Source organism: Physeter macrocephalus, chromosome 2 (assembly GCF_002837175.3).
Source record: "Physeter macrocephalus isolate SW-GA chromosome 2, ASM283717v5, whole genome shotgun sequence".
NCBI classification, from domain to species: domain Eukaryota; kingdom Metazoa; phylum Chordata; class Mammalia; order Artiodactyla; family Physeteridae; genus Physeter; species Physeter macrocephalus.
Genome location: NC_041215.1, coordinates 69314777 through 69320456, shown reverse-complemented (window position 1 = coordinate 69320456; position 5680 = coordinate 69314777).

The window sequence follows — 5680 nt, the reverse complement described above, 5'->3', positions numbered from 1 at the left end:
GGGCCTCTCACTGTTGTGGCCTCTCCTGTTGCAGAGCACAGGCTCCGGACGCGCAGACTCAGCGGCCATGGCTCATGGACCTAGCCGCTCCGTGGCATGTGGGATCTTCCTGGACCAGGGCACGAACCCGTGTCCCCTGCATCGGCAGGCGGACTCTCAACCACTGCGCCACCCAGGAAGCCTCTATTTGTAGACTTTTTGATGACAGCCATTCTGATTGGTGTGTGGTAATACCTCATTGTAATTTTGATTTTCATTTCTCTGATACTTAACAATGTTGAGCATTTTTTCATGTGCCATCTGTAGGTCTTTGGCACTGTAGGTCTTTCTGTTGGCCATCTGTAGATCTTCTTTGGAGGAATGTCTATTTAGGCCTTCTGCCCATTTTTTGACTGGGTTGTTTGTTTTTTGATATTGAGTTGTGTGAGCTGTTTGTATATTTTGGAAATTAAGCCTTTGTCAATCACATCATTTGCAAATATTTTCTCCCACTCCATAGGTTGTCTTTTTGATTTGTTTATAATTTCCTTTGCTGTGCAAAAACTTAAGTTTAATTAGGTCCCATTTGTTAATTTTTGTTTTTAATTACTGTTACTCTAGGAGATGGATCCAAAAAGATGTTGCTGCGATTTATGTCAGAGTATTCTGCCTATGTTTTCCTTTAGGAGTTTTATAGTATTCAGTCTCATGTTTAGGTCTTTAATCCATTTTGAGTTTATTTTTGTATATGGTGTAGAGAATGTTCAAACTTCATTTGTTTACATGTAGCTCTCCAGTTTTCCCAGCACCATTTATTGAAGAGACTATCTTTTCTCCATTGTATATTCTTTCCTCCTTTATCACAGATTAATTGAACATAAGTGTATGGGTTTATTTCTGGGCTTTCTCTCCTGTTCCATTGATCTATATGTCTGTTTTTGTGCCACTACCATACTGTTTTGATTTCCATAGCTTTGTAGTATAGTCTGCAGTCAGCGTGATTCCTCCAGCTTCGTTCTTTCTCAAGATTGTTTTGGCTATTCGGGGTCGTTTGTGTTTCCATACAAGTTAAAAAATATTTTTGTTCTAGTTCTGTAAAAACTGCCATCGGTAATTTGATAGGGATTGCATTGAATCTGTAGATTGCCTTGGGTAGTATGGTCATTTTCACAATATTGATTCTTCCAATACAAGAACATGGTATATCTCTCCATCTGTTTGTGTCATCTTTGATTTCTTTCATCAGCATCTTATAGTTTTCAGAGTAAAGGTTTTTGCCTCCTTAGGTAGGTTTTTTCCTAGGTATTTTATTCTTTTTGATGCAATGGTAATAGGATTGTTTTCTTAATTTCTCTTTCTGATCTTTCACTGTTAATGTATAGAAGTGCAACAGATTTCTGTATATTAATTTTGTATCCAGCAACTTTACAGAATTCATTGATGAGCTCTAGTAATTTTCTGGTGGCATCTTTAGGGTTTTCTATGTAGTGTCATGTCACTTACAAACAGTGACAGTTTTACCTCTTCTTTTCCCATTTGGATTCCTTTTATTTCTCTGATTGTTGTGACTAGGAGTTCCAAAGCTGTGTTGAATAAAAGTGGTGAAAGTGGGCATCCTTCTCTTATTGCTGATCTTAGAGGAAAGACTTTCAACTTTTCACTGTTGAGTCTGATGTTAGCTGTGCATTTGTCATATATGGCCTTTATTATGTTGAGGTATGTTCCCTCTGTACCCACTTTCTGAAGAGTTTTTATCATAAATGGTTGTTGAATTTTATTAAAAGCTTTTTCTGCATCTATTGAGATGATCATGTGGTTTTTATTCTTCAATTTGTTAATGTGGTGTATCACATTATTAATTTGTGGATTTTGAAAAATCCTTGCATCCCTGGGGTAAATACTTGATCATGGTGTCTGATCCTTTTAATGTATTGTTTCATTCAGTTTGCTAGTATTTTGTTGAGGATTTTTGCATCTATAGTTATCAATGATACTGGCTTGTAACTTTCTTTTTTTGTGATTTCTTTGTCTGGTTTTGGTATCAGGGTGATGGTGGCCTCATAGAATGAATTCAGAAGTATTCCTTCCTCTGGAGTTTTTTAGAATAGTCTCAGAAGGATAAGTGTTAATTCTTCTCTAAATGTTTGGTACAATTCACCTGTGAGGCCACCTGGTCCTGGACTTTTGTTTATTGGGAGTTTTTAAATTACTGATTCAATTTCAGTACTGGTTATTGGCCTGTTCATATTTTCTATTTCTTCCTAGTTCAGTCTTGGGAGACTGTACCTTTCTCAAAATTCATCCATTTCTTCTAGATTATCCATTTTACTGGCCTATATTTGCTTGTAGTAGTCTCTTATGATCCTTTGTATTACTGTGGTGTCGGTTGTAACTTCTTTTTCATTTCTGATTTTATTGATTTGGGCTCTCTCCCTTTTTTTCTTGATGAGTCTGGCTAAAGATTTTTCAATTTTGTTTATCTTTTCAAAGAACCACCTTTTAGTTTCATTGATCTTTTCTATTTTTTTGGTCTCTATTTCATTTATTCATGCTATAATCATTATGATTTCTTTCCTTCTACTAACTTTGGGTTTTTTTTGTGTGTGTGTGTGGTATGCGGGCCTCCCTCTGCCGCGGCCTCTCCCGCTGCGGAGCACAGGCTCCGGACGCGCAGGCTCATTGGCCATGGCTCACGGGCCCAGCCGCTCCGCGGCACATGGGATCCTCCCAGACCGGGGCGCGAACCCGGTTCCCCTGCATCGGCAGGCGGACGCGCAAACACTGCGCCACCAGGGAAGCCCTAACTTTGGGTTTTGTTTGTTCTTCTTTCTCTAGTTGCTTTAGGCATCAGGCTAGGTTGCTTGTTTGAGATTTTTCTTGTTTCCTGAGGTAAGTTTGTATTACTATAAACTTCCCTCTTAGAACTGCTTTTGCTGCGTCCCACAGGTTTTGGATCATCATGTTTTCATTTTCATTTGCCTCTACATATTTTTGATCTCATCTTTGATTTCTTCAGTTAATTATTTGTTGTTTAGTAGCATATTGTTTAGCCTCCACATGTTTGTGTTTTTTCTTGTGCTGTGGTCAGAAAAGATGCTTGATATGATTTCAGTTTTTTAAAATTTACCAAGGCTTGCTTTGTGGCCCAGCATGTGATCTGTCCTGTAGAATGTTCCATGTGCACTTAAAAAGAATGTATATTCTGCTGCTTTTGGATGGTATGCTCTATAAATATCAATTAAGCCCATCTGACCTAATGTGTCATTTAAGGCCTGTGTTTCCTTATTGATTTTCTATCTGGATGGTCTGTCCATTGGTGTAAGTGGGGGGTTAAATTCCCCCACAGTTATTGTGTTAATGTCAATTTCTCCTTTTATGTCTGGTAACATTTGCCCAATATATTGTGATGCCTCTATGTTAGGTGCATATATATTTATAATTGTTATATCTTCTTGGATTGAACCTTTGATCATTACGTAGTGTCTTTCTTTGTCTCTTGTAACAGTCTTTATTTTAAAGTCTATTTTGTCTGATACAAGTATTGCTACCCCAGCTTTCTTCTGATTTCCATTTGCATGGAATACTTTTTTCCTTCCTCTCACTTTCAATCTGTATGTGTCTGTACATCTGAAGTGACTCTCTTGTAGGCAGCATATATACGAGTCTTGTTTTTGTATCCCTTCAGCCAGTCTATGTCTTTTGGTTGGAGCATTTAGTCTGTTTACATTTAAGGTAATTATTGATATGTATATTCTTACTGCCATTTGGTTAATTGTTTTGGATTTGTTTTTGTAGTTGTTTTTTCTACCTTCTTTTTCTCTCTTCTCGTGATTTGATGACTATCTTTAGTGTTATGTCTGGATTCCTTTTTCTTATTTGTGTGTATATCTATTATAGATTTTTGTTTTGCAGTTTTCATGAGGTTTTTATATAGAAGTATGTGTGTGTGTGTGTGTTTGTGTGTGTGTGTTTATGTATGCTTGTTTTATAAGCATATATACATATATGCTTGTTTTAAGTTGCTGATCTCTTAATTTCAAATGAATTTTAGATATCCTGCATTTATACTCTTCTCGCCTCACAATTACTGTTTTTATATTATATTTTACATCTAATTGTTTTGTGTATCCCTTAACTGCTTATTGTGTATACATATGATTTTACTACTTTTGTCTTTTAACTTCCCTACTAGCTTTGTGTGTGGATGATTTCCTACCTTTATTGTATGTTTGCATTTACCAGTGAGCTTTTCTATTTTGTAATTTTCTTTTTCTAATTGTGGCCTTTTCTTTTCCACCTGGAGAAGTTCCTTTAGCATTTGTTGTAAAGCTGGTTTGGTGGTGCTGGATTCTTTTAGCTTTTGCTTGTCTGTAAAGCTTTTGATTTCTCCATCAAATCTGAACAAGAGCCTTGCTTTGTAGAGTATTCTTGGTTGTAGGTTTTTTTCTTTCATCACTTTAAGTATATCATGCCACTCCTTTCTGGCCTGCAGAATTTCTGCTGAAAAATCAGCTAATAGCCTTATGGGAGTTCCTTTGTATGTTATTTGTTGGTTTTTTCCTTGTTGCTTTTAATATTCTCTCTTTATCTTTAATTTTTGTCATTTTGATTATAACGTGTCTCAGTGTTCCTCTGCAGGTTAATCCTGTATGGGACTCTCTGTGCTTTCTGGACTTGGATGACTGTTTCTTTCCCCAGGTTAGGGAATTTTCCAACTATCATTTCTTCAAATGTTTTCTCAGGCCTTTTCTCTCTCTCTTCTCTTTGTGGGACCCCTATAATGTGAATATTAGTGCACTTGATATTGTCCCTGAGGTCTCTTAAAGTGTTCTCATTTCGTTTCATGCTTTTTTCTTTTTTTCCGTTCAACAGCAGTGATTTCAACTAGTCTGTCTTCTACCTCACTGATCCATTCTAATACCTCATTTTGTCTACTATTTTTCTTCTAGTGTATTTTTCACTGTACTCTTCAATTATGTTTGGTTGTTCTTTATATTTTCTAATTCTTTGTTAAAAACTTCTAATTTCTCCCTCTGCTTTCATTCTCATCCCAAGTTCTTTGATCATCTTTATGATCATTACTCTGAACTCTTTCTCAGGTAGATAGCCTCTCTCCATGCTACTTAGCTCTTCTTCTAGGGTTTTATCTTGTTCCTTCTTGTATAACATATTCCTCTGGCACCTCATTTTGTCTAAATTGCTATTTGTATTTTTATGTATGTGGTAGGTTTTTTTTTTTAATATCATTATTGGAGTATAATTACTTTACAATTGTATGTTAGTTTCTGCTTTATAACAATGTGAATCAGTTATACATATACATATGTTCCCATATCTCTTCCCTCTTGCATCTCCCTCCCTCCCACCCTCCCTATCCCACCCCTCTAGGTGGTCACAAACCACTTAGCTGATCTCCCTGTGCTATGCAACTGCTTCCCATTAGCTATCTATTTTACGTTTGGTAGTGTATATATGTCCATGCCACTCTCTCACTTTGTCACAGCTTACCCTTTCCCCCACCCCATATCCTCAGGTCCATGCACTAGTAGGTCTGTGTCTTTATTCCCATCTTACCCCTAGGTTCTTCATGACCTTTTTTTTTTTTCTTAGATTCCATATATATGTGTTAGCATACAGTATTTGTTTTTCTCTTTCTGACTTATTTCACTCTGTATGACAGACTCTAGGTCCATCCACCTCA